Below are 23,719 nucleotides of genomic sequence, written 5' to 3'. Positions count from 1 at the left end.
CTTCCACCCCATTGTGTTACACTGCATCAGTCAAACTTGGCATGCCACTCAGTGGGTAAACTAGATCAAGGTATTCATCCATCTGAAAAGTAACCTGGAAAACTATGTTGTTTTCCAAGTGGATCAGTTGTTCTGCCAGATCCCAGCATGCTCCAAACAACAGCAGCAAAATAGGGGGAAAGGCTGAGACTGGGATGAGGAAATGGACAACCAACAAGGAGCAAGGGCTGATGGAACCAAAAGCCTCAGGCTCATTCACATGGTTTGATATGAACCTCCCTTACTGAGCCAAATTACAGATGCAACTTTCTTTTAAAAAGATGGACATCTCACAAGTATCCCTGACCCAACACTCACAAAATCTCTGTTCAGTAGGCATACTGCCATTGGCTTAAAAAAGATCTGAACCCACATGCATCCAGGATCATGCTGAAAACTGCAGACAACAGATCTCCTACCTGTGGAAAACAATCTGGAAAAGCATGTGGGGAAAAAAAGAAGAGAAAGGGAAATTAACTTTTCTAACACCTCCAAGTCTGTGAAGTGACCTTTGGGAATTGCCTCCAAATTTCATCCACGGAATGGCAAGTAGGCTAAACTCACATAAGCAAAGACCTGTAAGAAGTCTGGACATCTTTATTTAAAGCCTTTCCTTCTCACCCTCCTCTGTAACACAACATCATGAAAATACCCCAGGAAAGAGTTTCAATGACTGAAGGAAATAACAGTGACTATTATTTTCCTGCTGCCCTGGGGGACTTCACTAGTTATTTTGCAGATAGTACCTGTCCCTATGTCACACATGCCTTAGCTCCCTTTCAGCAGATACCTGGAACTATGAAATGCTTCTCTGAATGCTGCAATTCAGGGCAGGGAAGAAAATGGTATTGGAATGCTTTTAAATAATCGTAGCTACAGATGACACACACATATTGGCATATGCATGGGCCTTGTACCCTGCATGCATAAAGCTAAAGGAAAAATATGGGCTTCTGCAATATAAATAAAACAGATGACTTAAAAATAACTTGAGTTCAAATCTATCCAGCATGCTACTACTAAGCAAACATGAGGAGGTAGTCAAATAGAGAATGATTTTCTGACAATTAAGCAAGAACAATAGCAAATATTCCATTTGCAATTAAGAATCTGGGTTTTGTTTTCACAAAAACAGTGGGGATTTCTTCAATAGTGACTTCAATTAACTTCTGCTCCCCGCCCCCCCCCACTGACAAAAGGCTTAATGGGCTCAAAACCATGACTGCTTTTCCCCAACAGTTGCAGACTGAAAAAACAGATTATGACATCTTCTCTAAAAATGTTTCAACTACATTTATTACACCTGCCTACTGTACTGCAGGCATTCCCAAAGAGCTAAAAATCAAAAAAACAAAACCACAAGACAGATAAATAAATCCCAGTAAAACCACAGTCAGTAGCCTCCAAAAAAACTGAAATCCCTTAAACATTTAAAAAAAATATTAAAATTAATAGGTCTGTTTTGTGGTCGCCACAAGGCAACCTGCTGATTCAGGGCAGTGTCACCAACAGTATTCTTATCTGTAAAGGGTAAGAATCAATTGTTTGACAGAAACAAAGGAGAGCTCAACAGGAAATCAACCAGCTTGGGACAGATGGTCACTGAATCAGGTTTCACCCCTCCCCTCTCCAAAAATAGGCTTAAGAGGCATTTTCTGTTACCAAGCAACAGCCCAAAGGAAGGCATAAATCTTTTCCTACGTGTTATTCCCCTCCTCCCCGACACACATACATTTCAATCTACTAGGGCGGTATGTTTGTGGGTTTGTTTATTTTCCACATAACAGGTAGGAGGGTTTATTCTGTGCAAGGACAATGCCTTTCTGCATGCCCACTAGCCATGCTTCCTTTTTTTTTTAAGACAAGAAGGAGGTTAACTGTATCCATGCTAAGAGAACTACCATGAAGAAGGGTTACAAGAAGGGATCCAATGCTAGTTAGTAACCCCTCCTTGTTCCGCCAAGGTGACCTGAGAAATTACTCCCTAAAGAGGGGAGTTCCTAATCATTATTTTATATAAAACCAAGATGACCCTCATCACACCCTGACAAAAGGTCACCACCTATTTTTTTTAACTCATAAGAATACTCTGTACCTGCTTTAACCCATGAAAATCCATAAAATTTAATTCCCAAAAAAAGCACCATGATATTTTTAATGTAATACACAGACCAGCTTTCAAACCATTTGAATTTTAGGAGCACTAATTCTCTAGTAGAGCAAACAGCCGAAGTGAGAATTGGGGTATGGGATGAGTAGAAAAGGATAATCAACATTTACTATTCTGGTGAGCCAGTGGAGGAAAGAAGGGCTGGAGCAAGGGGTGGGATGGAGGGGAGAAAGAGACCTGGAGAGGCTGTTTGGAGAGACCAGGGAGTAGGGGGAGGGGACCAGAGCCCGGGGGTGAAGGACAGCGCCTCTGAAATTCAGATTAGCATCCAGGGAAACAACCGGTTTGTTTGACCCCCCCCCCCCATGATACAAACCGGCAGCCAGCAAAAAGAGATGGGAGTTAAATTTAGCCACACAAAGAGTAATCTGTGATAAATTAAAAAAAAAAAAAAAAAGAGGTTTATGATTACAACCCTCACAGAAATTAATTAAATGGGGAAGAAAAAGTCTCACTTCGGCAACAAACCGGGTAATCATCCTTTAAAAGCACAGAGCCTGGATTACCACTGACACATACTTAGACTACTAAAACATATGGCCAATAAAAAAAAAAAGAAAGAAAAAAAAAGAGGGTATGGGGGGAGGGGAAAGGTTGTGACAGCATGTGGTCTGCAAGAGCTTTATTTACTCCCTCCTCAAGTACTGCTTGCTTTAGCCAGCTGAAGACCTTCTGCAAGACACAGCCTATTTTCACTGGGTATTTCATGTACTCCTTTGACACCAGTGCAGATTCTGGTTACCACCACTATGGTGGGTAAACACAGCCCTGGCCATGGGCTGCTCCACTGAACAAAGGCCTTGGACTTTTGAATCCATTTCACCACAAAGTCATCTCAGTGGAGACACTGTCCCGGCTCTCTCTACACAGCAAATAGTTTTCACAGGCAAACCAGAGACTGTGATGTCTAAATTAAATTAATTAAAATTAAGTTAATTGAAATTAAACAGAAAGTTTGAACACAAAAGCCAAATAGCTGCTTGTATGTATGCCAAGAACACCATTTGTTCTTTGAGGTCTAAAGCTTTCTGACAGAATCATGAAGCTTAGCAGCCCAAGGACCTGACCAGGAGACTTGAACTAAAGGCTCTCAAGGCTCAGCCACAAAAGACCTTAACAGCAAATCATTACTATCATTTAGTGCTTTAAAAACCCCAGGCCAATAACACCCATGGTTTAGAGAGAGGGAAACTGAGGCATGTAGAAGCCACGTGCCATTTCTCAGTGGCAAAATTTGGAAATAAAATCAGATCTTCTGCAGACCCAAGTCCATCACTGTAATATCACCATGAGTAGGCATTTGAAAGTAAGCAAGTTGTTATTTAGGTAAATTCATGGCCAACATCAAATTTTTTACAGCTGTTTTTCCTGGCACCATCAGAGCTGAGTAAGAGATCTGTAGATTAAATCCAATTCTTTACCAAAATTATTCTCTCCAACCAGGCAGGGAATGATAGTCATCCCAGAGTTACTCAGGAATGGATATACTTATTTTCCTAACACATTCAGAATTTGGCTAAATTTGGCTAAGACATGAAACTACAACCCTTCTGTAATGCAAGTTAGCAATTTCTCTATAAATATTAAAGTAATTATGGACTGCAAGGATTTTGTTTCTTTTGTAGATAAGTGTAAATGGTGCAAAATATACCATGGTAGCAAAAGCTCGATACTCTTTACCTGCTAATACACAGACCATCGTCTGGGATAAAAAAAACATACATTATAGCTTTGAATAAGTATTTATGACAGTTTTAAAAGAGGTGTTTTCTCTTACATTTAAATATATGTCCTTTACACCACTCTGCCACGGTCAGAGAGAGAGAACCACCTAAGAGGGGAAAGAAAGGTTGCTTTCTTTTCTCCTCTTAAGTAAACCATCATGCTTTTACTTCAGTGACCAAAGAAGTTTCCATAGTCCCTGGCACAAGTGGAATCTCTAGACACATTGCATGTTTTTTGGTTGAAATAGCAAAAGGACACAAGTTTACTTCAAATCTCTGTCAATAATTCTATGATTCTATGAAATGATGTCTGAGGAGACTGCATTCCAGCATTTTTTTCTTGGAAAAATCACAACAGATTTTCTTTCAATTCTCCATCTCTCAAACTGCTAATTTAGAACTCCAGGTCTCCTGACACAGTCTATTATAATAATTAGTTTAACTTGACTCTTTACCTTGAACTAAGCCACTCAACAGCAAAATAAAGCTTTTATCTGTAATGTTCCAAACAAGTCCCCATTATTTTTTGCCATAGAACACAGAAGGAATAGGCAGTGTTCAAAACATAAAAACATTCCTCAGTCTTATTAAAATCATAATTGCACTACTCTCCATTAAAGGATGGGCAGAAGAATAGCACAGTAAAGAACTGTGATCATCAGTTAAAAGCTCTGTTAAGTAAAAACAAGTTTATCCATAGAAACAGACAAGCAATTACAAAAGGGATAACCTACAGGGATAGGTAACCCAGTAAAATCTGCAAGTAGATAATTGCAAGCCTCATTTCCAAAACAAAGAACATCAGAACCTGAATATTATCCTTCATGTGGCTATATGGTGTCATTGCATTTAACTATTTACTCCCCAGTTTGACATCAAAGTCTTAAAAGGGGACATTTCTCTTAAAACAATTTTCTGCTTATATATTTAGTTTGGGGCTATTTTTCCTGGCACATATAATGACAGAATGGACACAAGATTCACCAGTGCATTCTCTTATCTCTGCATGCTGGCTGAAAGGAACACAGTTTATATAATTTATTCCAGATCAGAAAGGCAGTGTGACAACACAGAGAATAGACCACATTTTCAACAAGCATTTCTTAATGAGAAATTTATCAGTCTCTCTCAGCATGAACTGCACTTTGGAACAGGGAGGACAGAATTGTTTTAATGAATTCAACCTGAGGCCAGCCTCCTCCCAGGCATATGGCCTCAAAATACACTTGCTTCTGTCTTTGGGACAAAAGATTAGTTATGAATCATAAAACAGTTCTGCTTTCTGGCTCTTGTTAACTTGCCAGTCAGCTTCTTCCCGAAGTGGAATTTCTCAAAGAAAACTCAATCTGCAGTTGCAAATTTCTAGTTCTTTCCCCCCTTTGCAATGTTTTTTTACAAAACCTCAATATCCCACCGTTTGTTCAGATAATCATTTGGAGCAGGAAAAGGTATTTTAGGAAAAGGTATTTTATCATCCAGCCTTCATTACTTTTTTCATAATTGCAACAAAAAAGGACAACCTCCTGCTTTCCACACTTGGCTGGTTTTCCCCTACATATGGAGTGTATTCAGCTAGAAAATGGCAGGGAGAAACTGCAACCCACATACTGAATTGTCACATAAGAATCAGTATGTCCAGAAAAATAAAACATATGGATACACACAACTAAAGAAAGATGCTGGAGGGCGTGTCATTGAAAACTGCAGTTCCCAAATCTCACTAATTAACTAAATAACAAGTGATGACTGAAATAACAAATATCTCCTTATAATGCATGTTTTATTTTAGCCCTGAAGAAGGTTTAAAATTAATAGTACTGGGCTTATTCCAAGTTTCCTTGGAGTGAAATGTTCAATTATGAACCTGAATCTAGACAGACTGATTTTAGACAATGCAACAATGTCAATCCATCAGGTATCATTATTATCCTTTGATGCTCAATCTTCCATCCTAGACAGGCCAAACAACCTCTTAGGGAATCACTCAAGCTTTGCAGCCTTCCTATTAACACATGCTCAGCGATGCCTCAATCACCAGACCATTTCTGTTGCCATCCACCAGCGTGACAAGACCATCAGAGTGCTGCCAGTAGCAGAACTCACGGAGTCTTTCTGTCCATGCATGTGACTGAATGTGCAACCAGCACTTATTTCTGATGATATACAGAAAGCACATCTGGCTCAGAGCAGAAAAATGGCCAGAAAGAAGACAGTTCAGGCTGCCAGTAGCCTGTTCCTTGACTATCTTTGCAAAGGCCTCAGGCCAGATGAATTGTTTCAGGAAGCTGTATCTTACCAATAGGTAATACTGCTGAGTTTTATGGGTTTTGTACTACCCCACTTTACAATCAATAGCAGAATCATTCAGGTTGGAAGGGATCTCTGGAGGTGGACCAGTCCAAACTCACACTCTTGGCAGGGCCATGTTGGAAATCCCTTTAAAACAACACATTATGGTGTATTTTGGTTCATGGCTGATCTGCATCGATAGTTTTGACTTATTATCCTGTCAAATCTAACTGTGAGGTGCTCAGTGATTCTCAGCTATAGTACAATGAATCAAGAACTGAAGGTTCATTTTTTAAAAATAAAAAGCCCAAGGAACAAAACTGCTTTTATTAAAGGAAATTAAATATTTTATTGATGCAAATACTTCATCTGTTTCCCAACACACAGTTTTTGCAATTTGGACAAACTGCTAGTGATCTATAAAGTAAAGATGCAGTCGTGTCAAGGTTATACACTGAGGTTCATGCTGTTCTTGTTTATATAGAAATCAGAAAATGAACACAAGCTTTAAAGTATCAGTATCATCCGACATAAGAAGTATCAAAACTATGCAGCATCTGTTGCATTCCTCTGTCTATTTCAGCCCCTGAGCTGCCTGTTACTGAATTTGAAGTTGAGCCCATTTTCACAGAAAGATTCAATTTAAAAGCATCTGGAAGAACACTGTCTTTTACTGAAACTAAGTCCCAGATCCAATTCTCATTTATTACACTGCTGGGACAGCAGCCTTTAAACATGGTAATCAAAAGCAAACATGTTTTTTTTGCTTTCAAACAGACATCAAAGCAACAATGTTAGGATGAATTTCCAACTGTTCGGAATCTACAGGTTATATAGATCTGCCTTTTCCAGCAGGAGGGACTCTGGCAACACACACACAACTTCACAAGTTCAACTCAGCAGTTAATCTGTCTGGCTTTAGCACATAGTCAGAAATGGATTTACCACAGTGACAGCAAACGGAGCTGAAAACCTACACTGCACTGTGTAGGGGAGTGCTTAAATCCTATTGCAAGCATAGCCTCCCTCTTTCTACACCAAATCCACATGACAACTGGAATCACCCCAAAGCCAAGCTTGACAGAAAGCCAGTCAGCTGTGCTGCAGATGAAAATTGAGCATCTATACCAGATACAAGACTTCTCTCAATAAGACAGCCAAGCTGGACAGGCAACAAGCAACACTGTTCATTATGATAGCTGAAAGCAGCCAGAAGAATCCTTTTTTTCCCCCTTCCTTCTCAGGCTTTTCTGCCACAGGGTCACATCTGCTGTTCTAAATTATTTTTTTTCTTTTTTGTGGTGTGGGCCTTTGTTTAAAAGCTTCCAAGGCATACTGTTTTGAATAACATTACTAGTGGCACATCTACTACCCACTAAGAATTTCTGGTCTACAAAGGCAAACTGTGAACACATAATATAAATCATCTCAGCCAGTCAATCATTAAAAAAAAAGAATCTTCTTTAAAGAAGAACCAGCATGGATTGGACCAGCATTATATTAGACCTTTTCTCTTTCATATATGTATATATATGTCCATGCACAAACATACACACTATTCTTTATAGCTCTGAGTACTTCAGAGGAGACAATTGCCTATGTATTTCCCATGCAACACCCAAAACACTTTCAGACACGTAGTAAGAAAGAAAGACCATTACTAAGTTAATGCAGCAAAACAAAACAAAAAGTCTGTATGTTTAAATGCCCTGTCATTTCATAGCTCTTGACACAAAAGTTTTTGACAGCTAATGTTTTAATCTTTGTGCCCTCGAAATCCAGCTCACCTTCCACATCTGCTATAATCATGATTGTAATTTCACCTTCTTCCTCCCAGTCCACAGTCTGGTAGGCAAGTTGTCTTCATCCTGCTCAAAAGGCTTGGAAATTGAGTGCTGATTCTCCTACTGAAAAAAAAATGGCAAGCACTAACTGTCAAAATTTACTGAAACTGCTGCAAAAGAGACTGTGAGGATATGCATATTTTTCACTTTGAACTTCTGCTTTATCTCATCTGTAGTTCTGCCTCTATTAGAGGCATTAAAGTGTTCTTGGATGGCTTTGCCTTTCCCACCCTCCTCTTCTAGGTTTCTTCAAAACTGCTCCTCTGTGGGGTGGTACTGATCCACCTAATTTCTTATGGTTCTCACAACCAAAAATTTCCCTCTAAGAGGTTAAGATTCAAAAGTTTAACAACAGTATCTTAACATCTGATCCATACAAAATTTTTGCAAGTATTTTTTACAAGACTAGGAAACCACCATGTTCTTAAATGTCACATACAACATGACTGGCAGCAAGCTATGTCCCTCTTCTTGATTCAGTGCATTGTAGTTGTAAAAATCAAGATTTATTTCTCAGTCTTCCCAAAGGAATCACCTAATAGCACTAAGAATTTGATTCTGTAAGAGTGATTTAAAGAAATTACAAGATTAAGCTTCCTTTATGAAACAGCTGTTCTCAAAGTGGACTAAAGTGTAAAAGACCAGGAAAATAGTCATCTAATGCTCCAAAGCAACACAGAGTTTAGGAGACTTCCCAGGAAGCCACAGGGAGATGGTCAGTGAGGCAGGAAAAAAAGCAGTAAAAGCAGATGGCTTGTTCTCCTGAACGGCAAAACTGAGATGCAATCGTACACAGTGAAACACATTATCACCGAGGAGATAGCAAGTAGAGAACTAATGGCAGTGAAGTACTGTACCAGCAGTAAAAGGACACGGGCTCAGGACAGGGAACAGAGCACTTGGCTCTCTGCAAATCCCAAATCAAGCCATCAAGACGAAGTTTTTGCTCTTCATTCTGAGCAGGCGTACGAAACAGCAATATTTATAAAACTTGGCTGTGAACATCCCTATTTCACCAGTTTTTCCAGTGTAAAGAGGTATTTGCCCAGATTCCTTACAACATCAGAAGCAGCTGAGCTCAGCTATCTGTGTTTGCTGTTCCTTACCACATCATCTCCTTGAAGTGGGTGTGACGGAGAAAGACCTTGGATCTCTCTAGCCCAGAATGCTGCACCACGCTTCACTTTTTTAATAAGTGACCATTTCCTCTTTACTAGGAAGACTGTGGAGGAGCAGGCTCACAGCAATTTCCAAGCGCTCTTCTAATTACTCAATTACTCCTGAGTGATAACACAACAAGAGACCATACAACTCAGAATATACACAAGTCTCCCTGAGCATTGGCATTACAATTGCATATGACCACCTCTATCTTTTAAATTCAGCTGGAAATAATGTGGGGTGGTAGGAAGGTGGCATAAGGGAATTCTACCAAATTAAAAGCATAATTTAACTATCACACTCCCAGAAAAATTGTGTTTGGGTTTCCTTATGCCTACAGACCTGGGAGACTATAAGAAAGCAAGTTTTGAAGTTGGAGGTAGCATTATAAAAGAAAGGGGGTGAGGAGGGAAGAATCATAATATCTCTCAAATATGCAGAATGCTAGAAGTAAAATGTTTCTTATGCACATTAATACTTCTTTATGAAGCCAAATTGAAATTTAGTGTGGCTCTAGAGAAAAACAGACAAATGGATAGGCATAAACAGAGCCTTTCAAAAAAGGCTACTGATTTCTCTGAAATTCTGGTACCGTACACTCCATTCAACAGAGAAATCAGCGCTGCAGAGGGAGGGGCAGCAGAATTTGGTGCAAAAGGACAGGAGTACCAGGAAAATGTTCAGCAGCTTAAAATAGTCAGCCATCTAAAGAAGCTTCACACTGTAGATTCTAGGGAAATATTATCACTTTTGGTGAGACACACAGATGAATCTTCATTTTAAAAAGGAAGACTATTAATAGAGTGTGTTTCAGACCACAGTTCCATTCAGTAACTAACTTCTTCACTTGCCTGAAAGTGCTCTGATCAGATCACACCAAGGGTGTTGAAAAGAGCTAATTACAGACAGTGATGGAGATAGGAGACAGACAACAAGAGGATCTCTGCACAGCATTTCACGAAACTAGTCACTCCAGGCTTGTTCATTGAACCCGTACAACAGATGTCAGGTAATCTCTTAAGTAATAGTATTTTAGGTCTGCCCACACTGTTTTCTGCTCAAAGCTCCAGCAGTTTGAAGATCTACCTCAAAATAACCTCTCTAAAACCTTACATGAGAAATACTAATCAATCATATCTCATCATACTGACTCAGGATGCTCCCTACCTTTTTACTCTTCTGGTGATTTTCTGTCATAACATATAGTTCTTCCTATCTTTTATATTTTATGAACATTTTATTAGCTAGTGTAGTGTAACTGCTAAAAAAAAATTAAATGCAAATTAACCAAAGCACTTGATAGTATATGATGCAAGATTTTCAGGTCAAGTAGATGGAAGTTTTTTACTACATATCTGAGGTGCCATGGAACTTAAAATGCTAAATCAATGAGAGTAACATTAAACACATTTCAATGAAAGTAGTAATTTACACAATTCTCTATGATCTCCAATGTCCCAAAAGAATTTCAAAGAAGTTGTGACATTATTGTGTGACAGAGTAAGACAACAGAAAGCAACTCACGAGGCTTCAGCAGTAATCCAAACCAAACCTAATTACATTTTAGAATCACAGATTCATAGAATGATTTATGTGAAAAAAGACCTATATGATCACTGAGTCCAAGCACCAACCCAGCACTGCCAAGTTCACTGCTAAACCATGTCTGTAAGTGCCATGACTACACTTCTTTTCAATACCTCCAAGGCTGGTGACTCAGCAGCTTCCCAGGGCAGGCTGTTACAATGCTGGACAAACCTTTCCATGCAGAAATTTTTCCCAATATCCAATCTAAACCTCCCCTGGTGGAAGTTAAGGCCATTTCCTCTTGTCCTATCACTTGTTACCTGGCAGAAGAGATCAACACCCATCTACCAAGGTGATCCCCTCAGTGCCTCTTTTTCTCCAGGATGAGCAATCCTGCCTCCCTCAGCCACTCCTCATAGGACTTTTGTTTCAGAAACATCATCAGCTCTGTTGCCCTTCTCTGGACACACTCCAGCACCTCAGTGCCCTTCCTGAATTGAGGAGCCCAAAACAGAACATGGGATTAAAGGTGCAGCCTCATGCAGTGCTGAATACAGAGGGTTAACTGCTACTCTGGTCCTTCTGGCCACAGTATATGATACAAGCCAGGACACCACCAGCATTCTTGGCTACCTGGGCACACGCTGGCTCACGTTTAGCTGGCTGTCAACAAATACCCCTGGGTCCTTATCCACCAGGTACATTTCCAGCCACTCTTCCCACGGCTGTAGTGTTGCAGGGGGTTATCATGACCCAAGAGCAGGACTTGGCACTTTACCTCATTAAACCTCATACAATTGGCCTTGGCTCATTGATCCAGCCTGCAATTTCTGTAAGAACTCCATACTTCTGTTTGATATTCCAAGCCAACAACAACAGTGTACAAATTTTGGCTGTCCCTGTTGTGAATAAACACTGTTCCAAATTTCTGTCATCTACAAGTTCCCCAGATATCTTGTGTTTTTTACTTCTGGATTATAAAAACATTAATGTTTCTATTTAATTATTAAGAGCCTAATGCTACCGGATAGTTCACCAATACATGCACCTTCAAAGAATGGCTCCTTGGTTTTGGGTCATCTTCGCTTCCTACCTGCAAATTAAAATCCATTAACAGGGGCTATAGGAGCTTGCTCAGAATTGCAGATAAGCTTTTGCAATAACTCACTAAAAGTTTATTCACTAGTTCTCTCCTTACAATGTGAGGATATCTTCGGAGTTCTTAAAACAAGATGTGTTTGGGTTACATTCATGGACCAATTTCATTTCTAGTGTATCTCCACACAGAATACAGAGTGAAACAAAATTATCTGAAAAAAATAAAACCTGAAACTACATTAGGCAAAAGCGTTTTGAACACATATTCTTACAGGCATTATGTTTTCTCAACATATTAAGGAAAGTAATAACAAGACAGGATTTGAGGAAAGTCAACAAATCTGAAAAAGAATAACAACACATTAATTGTAAAAGTTTAACGTTGTTTTATGACTGCTGTTGTAATCTGTTTCAGGATATTAGAGATATCTTAATTGCTTACTATATCTAATGAACTCCAGCTCACAGGACTAATTCTCTAAAAGACATGATTGTCAGAATGTCAAGGCTTATTACTCCTTCATTTGTCGGTTTTCTCAACAGTTCTCCTCCTCACAATTACATTTTAGAAACAAAAGAAAATGCGTCTTTTGCACTACGTGCAAGAAATGATTATGTAAGAATAGGCAAAGCATATACATCTCAAAAAGGGTGTTCTTCTGAGGTCTAAGGCCAAATACCTGCAATGTTTTTTTTTATGTTATTGATTTCACAATCTTTTTTTTGGCAAGAGTCAAGATGTGATGCCTTAATATCATGTCCAAGCTCCATGTTTTGTTAATTACGTCCTACCTAGCTAAATGCCCCCCGTAGTTTCAATTAGACATGGTATTCTTCCTCACTTCCCGTCTTGATTATTGTGCACTGTTGCTAAGCGCTAGTTAACAGTTGCCACATTTACCCAAAGTTGGCTGCGTTTCAGTGGTCATTCAAAGAATTAAATACAAAACATATGGCACAGAACGACAAAGCAAAAAAAGCACTTTTAAAACCCACATGCTTTATATAAAAGGTACTACAAAACTGGTTACACCACTGAAAGTAAAATCCTATGCCCATTCCAAATTTCCTAGAAACACTGAAAATTAGAGAGAAATACATTCAATCTCTTTTTTTCAGCTCTCACTAAAAGGTTTCCTAGAATATATTTTTGACATTATACTGAGTCAAGTTTCACACTGAATAAACAGCCCAACATTCATAGGGTGACTGACTTCAAGGTACAGACATTATTCCATTTAAAAAAATAGTTTAATTCTCTATATCCCCTAGTAACTAATTAGAGTCTCCTAAATTGGACTCCAAATTTTCTTTACGTTTTATCTGCAAAATACTTTGGACGTGACTTGCTACACTGCCAAATATCAATGCCAGTAGCTATGTGTTTCAGAAGACCTTGAACCAAATGTGCTTTTTTTGAATTCTAGACAAACTTTTCACACAGTCAGATCACCCCTCCTTTCATCTGTGATGTCCTCATGCATCTTAAGAAACTTCATATAATTAAATTATCCCAGTAAAAGCTCAGTAATCAGCTTGCCTATTATTACTTATTTCCTTTAGTATTACATCCTGGAATTAAAAACTGCCTTACCAAAAAATCCTCACTATTTATGATTGCTACATTATCTACAGCCAAACCCAACCAATAAAAATTCCTAGTATGCACAAATTGTTTCTTATAGCTATTTTTTTTCCTGTTAAACACCTTAGAAAAAATTTGTTTTCTACAAACACTATTAAGAGTAACCAAAAATACACATTGCATTTTTTATCTGTATTTACGGATGTTGAATTAAACCTTCAGGGCTCAGAAACCAATCATTTAAACAGGTAGGCACATATTGAGCATTATTCGCTGACTTTCGGGAGCATTTTGTTGGAAATAATTGAGAACACATGAGAAAAAGTATGCATATGTGCAAAATCCACCAATGTTAAAAATGACAAACAACTAAATATTTCTCAACAGCCCTGAGAATACTCACACAATCCCTACTCCTTTGCAAAGAGGTATTTAACAAGCTAATCCTCCAGCCTGATAAGTGCTTTTGTTGTACTCACAAGCAAATTCTACAGGATAGTTTAAAATTTGTAAAGATTTTTTTAATCCACTAGCACATATGCAATAAGTTTTTCAATCAACAAAAGAAAATCAACATTGTTTCTCTTTAGAGGGCATATCCTTTGATAAAAAACAAACTTAGGTGTGCATTACAGTATTTAAAAGGGCTGAAAGCTTTACTTGTCTCAGAAGCCACATGTATAACTATACCTGCAACTGAACTATGCACCTATTTGATTCACTGCTCAAAAGATAGTAATAATTGTAAAAATAAATTAAATAAAATAAAGCTTCAGCAATTCCTAGTCAGGCAATAAGACACAACACTTTCATCTCAGCAGCCTTTTTATTTCCATCTTTTAAAAAGCTCTTTGTAACAAGGTATCAATGAAGTATGAAGAATATGAAGTATTATTTCAGTAATACTTTAAGTATCATTCGGTGAAGAGGCACCAATTCAAAGAAACGCAAATGGAATAATGTAAAATAAAGGTCCTATCTTCAGTGTTTTCGAAGCAAACATGCTGACAAGCAGCAGACATGGGAAATATTTTTCCACAGGGTTACTGAAAGAGTCTCCCGCACTTGAAACACATCTAACCATTGATAATTCCTAAATTTCAGAATACGGGCAAATATTTACAGGCGTGGGGCCTAAACAAACAGCAACGCTTGGCCCACCCGCCGAGCTGGCCGAAATCCTGTGGTGCGCACGAAGTTTTCATCTTTGGGAGGTTTCGGGGAGCGCTGGGAGGGAAGCGCCGGAGCCGGCGGTACCTAAAGGCCCCTGTGTACATCTGTCAGCTGCCGCGGGGAGCCGCCGCCGGCTTCATCGCAGCCGCTTTTCCCCGTTCTCCCTTTACCTCCCTGCAGCAAAGGAGCCGCGTCCATCGGCTGCCCCCCGCGGTGTAAGCGGCACGGACGGGCCGCCGCTGACACGGCCCGCGGGACAGCGCGGTCGCCACCGCGCGTCGGGGCCGCCGAGTCCCCCGGGGACACAGCCATCCCTCCGCCGCAGCGGCAGCCCCTCATCCCCGCCAAGGGGGGCCGGCGCCCTGTCCTCCCCTCCCTCCTCAAACCCGGCTTGCACATGTACAGAAGTGGCCCCAAACACCCCGGTCCCGCGGGCCACCCACGGCCGGCGCTCCCCGCCCGGGGCGCAGCCTCCCGCGGGCGCGGAGGGCGAGGCGGCCGAGCCCCCTCTGCCGGCGGCCGCCCGCGTGGCAGCGCGGGGCGGGGGCGCGCACTCGCCGCCCGCCCGCGCCCCGGCTGAGCCACCTGCACCCCCCGCGCCCGCCTCGTCCCGAGGCTCGCTGCCCGCCCGGCCACAGCGGTGCTTTACTCCCGCAGCCCCCCGGCCAAGGTGCTCCCACGCCCGCCTTGCCCCATCCGCTCGGGTTATTTCCCCCGCCCCGATCCAAGACGCCGGTAACAAAGGGCTGGAGCCCACCCAGGGGCGGGCGCCCGCAGCCCGCGGCTGACACGGGCGCTGCCCGCCGCGCCGCTGGCAGCCCGCTGCCCCCTGCCCCCGGGGCTGCGCTCCGCGGGGTGACAACGCCGAGCGCGACTCCGCGAGCGGAGACGCCGCCGCCACCCGATCCCGCTACCTTTGTGCCCTCCCAGAAACCGGCGAGAAAGCGAAGCAAAGCCCCGCGCCGCTCCCTTACCTTGCTGGGCAGAGAGAGAAAAAGTTGAAGCAGTCTCCTTCTACACCTCCCTCACTTTTTTGTTTAAATTTAAATATTTGAAATTTTGGGGGGTTGTTTTTGTTTTTTTTAATTTCCCCCTCCCTCCCCTCACGCCGAGCACTGCGCTCAGGCAGTCGCTCCCGGCGCCCTCGGTGCCACCGTCTCTCTCTCTCTCTCTCCCTCCGGGTCTCGGTCTGTCTCTCTCGGCGAGAGAAGGGGAGGGGAGGCGAGGGGAGGAGATTGGGGCGGACCCGCAGGTGCCGCCCCTCCTGCTCTGTCAGCGGAGAGGGGTCGGGGGCCGGCGGGCGCGGGGAGCGGGCGGTGGCCGCGGGAGTGCCGCGCTCAGGTGCGGGGGTGTCCGGCGGCGGCGTCCCCAGCCGTGGCACAGGGCGGCGGGGCTGGGAAGGGGGTGCCAGCGTCGTGTCAGGGTCTGAGGTGATGGAACGGGAGCTACAGTGGACGTGAGTTAGGGGAGGAGGCAGGTGGAGAGCAGTGAGGCTCGGGACGTAGCGGCCGGGACTCAGTGAGGACAGAGCGAACTGGGATGCTTCCAGTCTGTGAAGGAAGGGGCGAAGCCCTGCGCTGAGAGGAGCCAAGCTACGAAGTGTCAAAACCATGTCGGATATCCAGCGTGGCTCGGCCGCCGGCAGGGCAGGAGATGGCACTGGGAGATACGGCGTTATAGTGCACGCTGCTCAGAGCTGTGGGCAGAGCTGAAATTTGGGGGGGGAGGGTCACCTCATGCTGTGTTTGGGTTTAGTTAGCAATGAAGCTGGTCCCGGAGTGCTGAAGTAGAAGCTGAAGGGATCTAACATGCTAGGAGGTTGCTGGAGGCAAACAGGAGAAGGGCAACCTGAGTATATTTGTGTCTGATATTAAATTAAACTGACAGTGTGTCTGATATTTAATTGAGGTGGGTAAAGATGAGGGGGTCTGATTGTGTTGGAGAGATTGGAAACAGAAGGATCTGGAACATTTAGATCTGTAAATTGCGTCCAAGTGGGTGGGGAAGAAGTGGGTTTGGATTCTTGATGTGTACAAAGATGAAGGTCAAACATAGCAGGAGCATAGGAAAGAGACTCGAAATATAGCCAGGTGCTTGGAGGGTAAATACCCACTGAACTGGGGAAAGAGTTATTTTGCATTTCCTTCCTTTTGCCTTGGGTTGATTAAGTGAGCATATGAACCATCTCTCTTTGTGCTTTTCACAGGACATATTTATTGAGAGCTTTTCAAAAAGTCTTTCTCATCTCTTGAGACCATAGGGCTCAATCCTATGCAGTGTTTTATCTTTCTGCTTCAACATCCAAGAAAAAAAAAAAAGTACAGTGACAAAAAAGTGGTAGTGTTGTTTGTTCATTTTTTTTTTTGACAGGAACCTGCTGCAGTGTGTCATAGAGAAAGAGAAGTCCAGTACTTTTCTAACATCTTTTTCTCTTGCACTTGCTGGTTAAAACACTAAGTTCCAGTATCCTTCCAATCAAAAAGCCAGAGGGAATAAAACTCTCCATACCCCTTGCAGAAAGTAGAGGTGGCAAAGCAACAGTGTGGCACTGCCAAAATGCTGCTTGGTCCAGAAATGAGAACGACTGCGGCAGAAGAATAAATGTAAGGAAGTTCTGGAGCTCATGGCTATAGCTAAAAGTCTGATTAATGCAGAAAAAGGCTGGATTCATTTAATGTTCAAAACCAAGGCACTTCCCAAATAAAGCTTTGCAACTGGGTTGTTCACTGGCTACTTTGATTCTGATTTCATGCAAATTTTATGTGAATAGCTATATCAGTTGTCTTTGAGAGGGCTATTTGCATGCTTGAATTGCTTAGAGCTGGGCTTCTGCCATGGATTACCTGAAGACACGCTACCTCCATTAGCCTAAACATCTTGGTATCTCTGTATTTATAAAGTTGCTAATAATATCACCTTTAATAATGGGTAGCTAAAAATTTAGTTGAATCAGAGTTTAAGAGAACTTACAAATCAGGTCAGGCTTTAGGATCAAACTTCGTCACTTTGCCAGTTCTAAGTGATACATTTTTATGCTGCATATGTCAACTCTGCTATTGATACTAAACACGAATATAATGGAATTAAGTAATGTCAGTGTCAGTCCTTTTGAGATCAATGTTGCCATGTGGCTCTGGACAGATTTAGATAGTAACCATTATTGGTATTAAAGGTTTGTGAGTAGTTTGAAAGCATATCAAGGTGCCTGAATAATACTATGCTGTACCATATGATAACTTTAACTCAGATTACTTAATTATATCTAAATCAATCCCAGTAATTGCAGTCTAGATTTCCCTCGAAATTTGTGTTTGAATTTAATTAGAGAAATGTACTGAATGAGTTAGAATTATTCTGGTAGCTTTAATGCAGTAACTCTTTTCCTATTTGGACTTATTTTTATTTTTGCTTTTTTGAAAAGGAAGAGACATTAATTATATGTTTTCTTCTAACTTCTTATTTTGACTATCAACATTTACAGTTTGTAGAGTGGTTTCATCCGTACCATCTGTGGGCCATATTGCACATCAGATGGCAGGATAAAATCTGCAATGAGAGCGTTTTGGGACATAAAAGTCTTTCAAGGTTTGAAGCCATGATATTCACAACACAAATGTGCACAGCCACTCATGTATCTGAAACAGAAGATGCAGAATGCTAAAGCAGCTGCTGGAGTGAAATAAAAGAGAGACCACACAGTTTGGGGAACATGATGGCATCAAGAACAAAAGGACATTTGAGGGAACAAGAAAGCACAGCTTCAAGCAGTGAGAAATTGAAGTCAGTCATTCAGAATTATTGACAGCAGATATGCAGTTGCACAGCAATTAGATACTCACTTTGGGAATCAAGGTCAATTAATACTGAGGTAAAGAGGCAGCATGAAAAAAAGCACTTTGTTTAGCAAACAGCATTTTCTGATTGCTGACTAGGCAACACAGAAGAAAATTGTCTATCACAGGTTGGGTTTTTGGTCATTTTCATACTCACAAGGCAAGATACCATCACCTTTATTCTGTTGTAAAGGACTATTGTATAAGAACACTATATGATACTACACTTTGTGCAAAGACTGATAGGCCACTGCCCAGTGGAACCAGAGAAGTTGATAGGTATCATTCAGACATAAGCCTTCATTGTGCATTGCGTTTCACTCTGCACGTCAGTGAAAGTCTCTTCACTTCCTTCATATTTGCTGGGTTTGAGAGCAATGGGATAAGGTCTTTTATGATATAGTGCTCTGGAAGTCCATTTCCTTCTGCCAAGCCATAAAGGCAAGCTTCCAACAGATTTCAACCTTTTTTCTCAATCCTACAAGCAAAGGTTTTAAGTTCATCTTAGATTATTCTCTGAACTGCAGTTTGTGTCTATTGTTGTCGTGCCTGTTACATTTAAATGTTCATTGATAATCTGATGTATCCAACCTCAGGAACTAGGTTTCAAAAACACAAAGTAATAAACAAATAGTCACTCAAGAGAACTCTCTGCTTTAATTTCTTATTATTTGTGAACTATTGATTTCATGCATACTAAATCCAGTAATTTCTATCCTGTTTTAATATCAATGTTTTAGTTGATCCAGCCTATGAAACCTTTGGTATTAAATTTTGCCTGAATGAAGTGTCTGAGTTCCACAGGCCTGATGTTGTCATTGTTAAAATCCGATTGCAGACTTTGCTTTGATTTCATTTTTGAGGCTAAAGTGAATCCCACCATCCTTATGGGTAGTTCTGGTTTGAACCTTCTAAATAACTTCTATTCTTCTGTATGAATCACTAATAATCTTTCAAGGTTCATTATACTTTGTCCCTTTATTATTTTGATGTGAATTATCCTTTCCCTAGTTGTACTATGTAATTAGGATTAGGACCAATACTCTTTGGTCTGTTTAACATCAAGGCATCTATGAAATGAGCTACTCCCCAAAAAACATTCATTCTAAATGGGTGATACAGGTGGATAGGATGAAACAGAAAGCATGAGATGGAGATGGGGAGTGGAAGTATGTAAAATTAAATGTTTTTAATGCAGACAGTCTGAGGGCAGAGCTATACTATATTCAGATCTGATGCTCAGACACTGCTGTAATTCCAATTCCAAGTCATCATATCTAGGCTTCCTTATCACTACTATTTCATGGAAATGTTTTTAAAATCCATATTTTGGCATCCATGTTTTTAGCACGAATATTTAGCACACCTCCTACCAAAACACATTGATAATGCACAGCAAGATGAAAGAGACAAGAGTGTTTCTTACAATTATTAAGGACATGCTTCTTTATCTTTCCATTACTCACTCCAGAGAACTGAGCAACTCATCATCAAGCTTTTCTGGAAATTCAGCAGTAGTACATAGTCACTGACAGGCATATACTTCCTATTCCTTTTTTATTTTAATAGGATTTTAGGTCATTTAGAATGAGATAATGAGATAATCACTTCACAAAAAGAAAAGGATGATTGTCGAAAAGTCCTGGAGTTAATGACTTAGATCTCAGTCACACTCACTCTAAAAACTATAACAGAGTCTCCATTTCTTAGAAACCTCTATAAAATATTTGGTATTGTAGTGTCAGCTCTGGTTTACACATTGCTAACTGTACAGCATCCATCATGAAAGGCAGGGCAGCATGCTATTTCCTTTACTAGGAAGCCTGTCCTTAACAGCAGCCTGGATGCCAGCTAAAGAGAAAATGCACTTGCATGGAAGACCATGTGTCTCTTCATAATTTTCTAAATAATTTTGTTTCAGAAAAGGCAATGAAAAAGGACTACCCCTTTTTGGTGCTACCACACATATTGCAAAAAAAAAAGTACGTTCTCAGCTAAGGAAAACTCTGTAAGTGAGCACTCGACAAAGCTGACTGTCTACATAGTTTTTATATTTTTCTTTTTCTTTTTTTTAAATACAAATTTTGATGTCATATTTCACTTTCAGAATTCACTGATCTTTCAGTGAATCATTTTTATTAGTTATTGATCAAGGAATCCTTTTTATTATCTAATCTGTGCATTACTTTAGAATGTAGCTAAGTAAAATGAATCACACAGAGTGAATTCAGATTTTTGGATTGAGCCTGGTTTTTATACATCATGTGATTAGCACAATCCATTTTGACCTCTTTCAGTGAGAAGATACAGACAGATTTTTTACTGTACAACAAAATGTCATCAATACCACCATCATTTTTAAAAGGGAAATTAAAAGCATGGTGGCGGCTTAAAATTATTCAAGAAGTGTTTTCTGATTGTAGTTGTATTTTTTCATTTTAACTACATTAGAAAGAATTTCCATGTATCTTTGAATGCATGGTTAGTATACTCATGAGGCCCATAGATCAAAGACTTGTTTTTCCCCCAAGGATATCTAGATATAGATTAGTCTTTTCTTCATCAGGAAATACTATTTTAAAAATAATTTTGCCAAGGCTACTTAGCTAATTGGATGTAATAAAAATTAATACTACCTATTGTTTTAATGTGTTTGAAGTGCAAGACCACATGAAAAGCAATCTCAACAACATGGAAAAGGTATGCATAATACTGGCTATTCTATAAAATACTCCAGTCTGCTCTGGATTTTTCACCATGAGTTGCTCTTTCAGAGACACTACTGAAACTCAGATCCATTACTCCTAATTGACACATCTCCATTTGCAAACACATCTAATCGAATCAAATTATTTTATAGCCTGGAGTGAAATAATCATTTTAAATAGGGCTTACTTACAGAGGAGGCAGTCTTGCCTAACTTTCAGAGGTATAAAACTTGAGATCTAATCTATCTTTATTTATAGACAGTGAAAATTACTTGACAGTTCTTAAATTAATACCTTCAAAAGGCAATCCCTCTTCTCTTGTTCTCATTTACTTTTGAGAGAGTTTAGAACTATGCACCTATACATCACCAATATTGGGGGAATGTAGACCATCTCCTTGGGGTCCTGATCATTTGCCACAGGGATATAAAAAAATTTCTCCCTGTTGTTCACCATTGGACTTGCACAACAGAACCACTCACAGGTTGGCTGTGAGTCTCCTGGCTAGTTAGTCATTTACAGCAAAAAGATAAGTTGTGGTTTCACATAAGCATTTACATTTAGAGCTTACAGAGCTGGGGGGTGTTTCATGGTACTGACATGGTTTGAAGAGTAAAGCTCAATGGTCAGTTTTTTAAATTCCAAATTTGCAAGGTTTCCTGAAGTTGTTGTCAGTAAGAGAAGTGACTCATCAAAGTTGGTAAAGAATCATAGAATAATAGTTTGGGTTGGAAGGGACATTAAAAGTCATCTAGTTCCAATACCTTGCCATTAGCAGGGCAACTTCCACTAGACCAGGTTGCTCAGAGCTCCATTCAGCTTGGTCTCATTAGTGTTGGTTGATGTTTGTTGGGATATTTATTCTGAATCCGGATGGGAAATGGCAGTTAGTTCCTTTGCTACTTTATTTTTACTGCCCTTTTCTTAAACAGATATTTGCATTGCGTAAGAGGTGCTGCTTATGAACTACAAGTATGTTAACAATAGCCAAGAAAATGGCCCTGAATTCGTACTGGAGTCAAAACATGGAAATTGGTCATTTTAGAGGTGAAAAACAGTCATCTCACAATTACAGCACCCAATGTGTCTAGTGGAATGTCAGCCATGGCCTAAGTGTAATATTTGTAGTGCAAGGAACTTTTAGTGTTTTCAACTACCTGTAATCTATGCAGGTTTATCTATCTAGGGTATCCAATTTTCATCTTGGTTTGTGACTTTGTTTTGTTTTTGCTAAAAAGTCATAGATGTGTTTGAGCTTTTGGAAGCAAGTGGAAAATACTTTTAAGGTGAGGTAGATAAGACTGCACAAGCCCTAACTATTCATGGGTTTCTCACTGTTCCCCTTACACAAAAAAAACCTACTTAAAGCAGCCTATGGTAAAATTCCTGATCTTGTGTAGCTGCCAGAAGTAACAGTAACTCACTCCTCTCTCAGTTTTCCTACTGGCTCCACACACATCATGGTAGACCAGACTTTATGCTAAAGAAAAGCTTAGCTGGTAAGGGAACTCAGTCTGACAATCACTGTATCTTAACTGGCTCAAATGCTGCCTTAGTCTTGTGAAGGCAAACATCTAAGCCTACACAGATATCTACTCCCATATTTATAAAATTTCCACCTTCTTCAGAAAAATTTACAGAGATTATGAATGCAGAGACAACTTGGCTTGATTCTCCTGAAGCACAGAAAGAAAAATGGGTGTGTACCAGCAGCTGGGTTTTCCACAGTGAAGGTTTCCCACTGAGCTTCGGAAACATGTCAGATACCCACCATCCCTCTCTTGGGCAGCTTCCAGAGTCTCGACATTGAGGTGTCTCAACCTGCACTCTGCAGGTGTGCAGACACAGAATACTTTCATTACTCATCTCCCAGCTGTTTCTCCTGTTTCTCCAACAAAAGAGAAAAAGAAAACAAACCAAGTTAAATGCTGCAGTATCTATATGCCTACAAATCTCTTTGCAAAAATAAATTTGTACATGAATTATAATGTATTAATTACAAATACTTTTGTCCAACTACCCATCTTCTTTTTCTTTCTCTTTCTCCGTGTGTAACTTTCATGGAAGATTAATTTAGGTTAATGTCTCACAAAACTACTGGATTTAATACTGAGTTAAATTCATCTGCGTGTCAGGGAAATCAGCTCTTTCATCAAATTAGTGTAATTTTCTGTCTTTTACTGTATCACCATCTCTCAAGCACGTGGTACTAAAAAAATGGACGGTGAGATTTTTACCTTTGCTAACAACTTGCTGTACAGCTTTTGGATTTCTGTGGGTCTTCTCATGGCATCAGTGAAAGAGAATTGATGGAGAGTCTCTACTAGCATTTTGAAAGCAATCTGGGATGGGCTTTGTATGTGGGTTGGCCAGCAGGGAAGGCTGCTGCACTAACTTCCTGCATGGCTTCGCCCTGGAGTCCACAACAGCCAATCTATGACCCCCAGTCCCAGCTCAGACATGTTTGGATCCTTATGACTGCAACGTCTAGTTTCAGGTCATGTTTTATTTACATATTGCTTTTTTGTACCAGTTTCTTGGTACCTCCTGACAGTGAAACAGACAGGA

At 40.5% G+C, this 23,719-nt stretch overlaps 1 protein-coding gene across 7 annotated transcripts in view; it reads right to left on the bottom strand.

Annotated features, from left to right (window-relative positions):
- Positions 1-15,809, bottom strand: part of GREB1L (GREB1 like retinoic acid receptor coactivator) — a 130,428-nt gene extending 114,619 nt beyond the window's left edge. For 3 of the 7 annotated variants that reach the window (XM_088173843.1, XM_088173877.1, XM_088173869.1), the window contains exon 1: positions 15,585-15,783. The gene's annotated coding sequence lies outside the window, so the exon portion shown is untranslated. Of the gene's footprint in view, positions 1-458; positions 473-8,009; positions 8,130-15,584 lie in introns of all 7 variants that reach the window. The other 4 variants (XM_088173845.1, XM_088173846.1, XM_088173852.1 and 1 more) reach the window with 4 other exon arrangements.
- Between the last annotated feature and the right edge of the window lie 7,910 nt (positions 15,810-23,719).

This window comes from Sturnus vulgaris, chromosome 1 (assembly GCF_052056855.1).
Source record: "Sturnus vulgaris isolate bStuVul1 chromosome 1, bStuVul1.hap1, whole genome shotgun sequence".
Taxonomy (NCBI): Eukaryota; Metazoa; Chordata; class Aves; order Passeriformes; family Sturnidae; genus Sturnus; species Sturnus vulgaris.
Note: the sequence above shows the minus strand (reverse complement) of the source record. Positions and strands in the feature narration are given on the sequence as shown.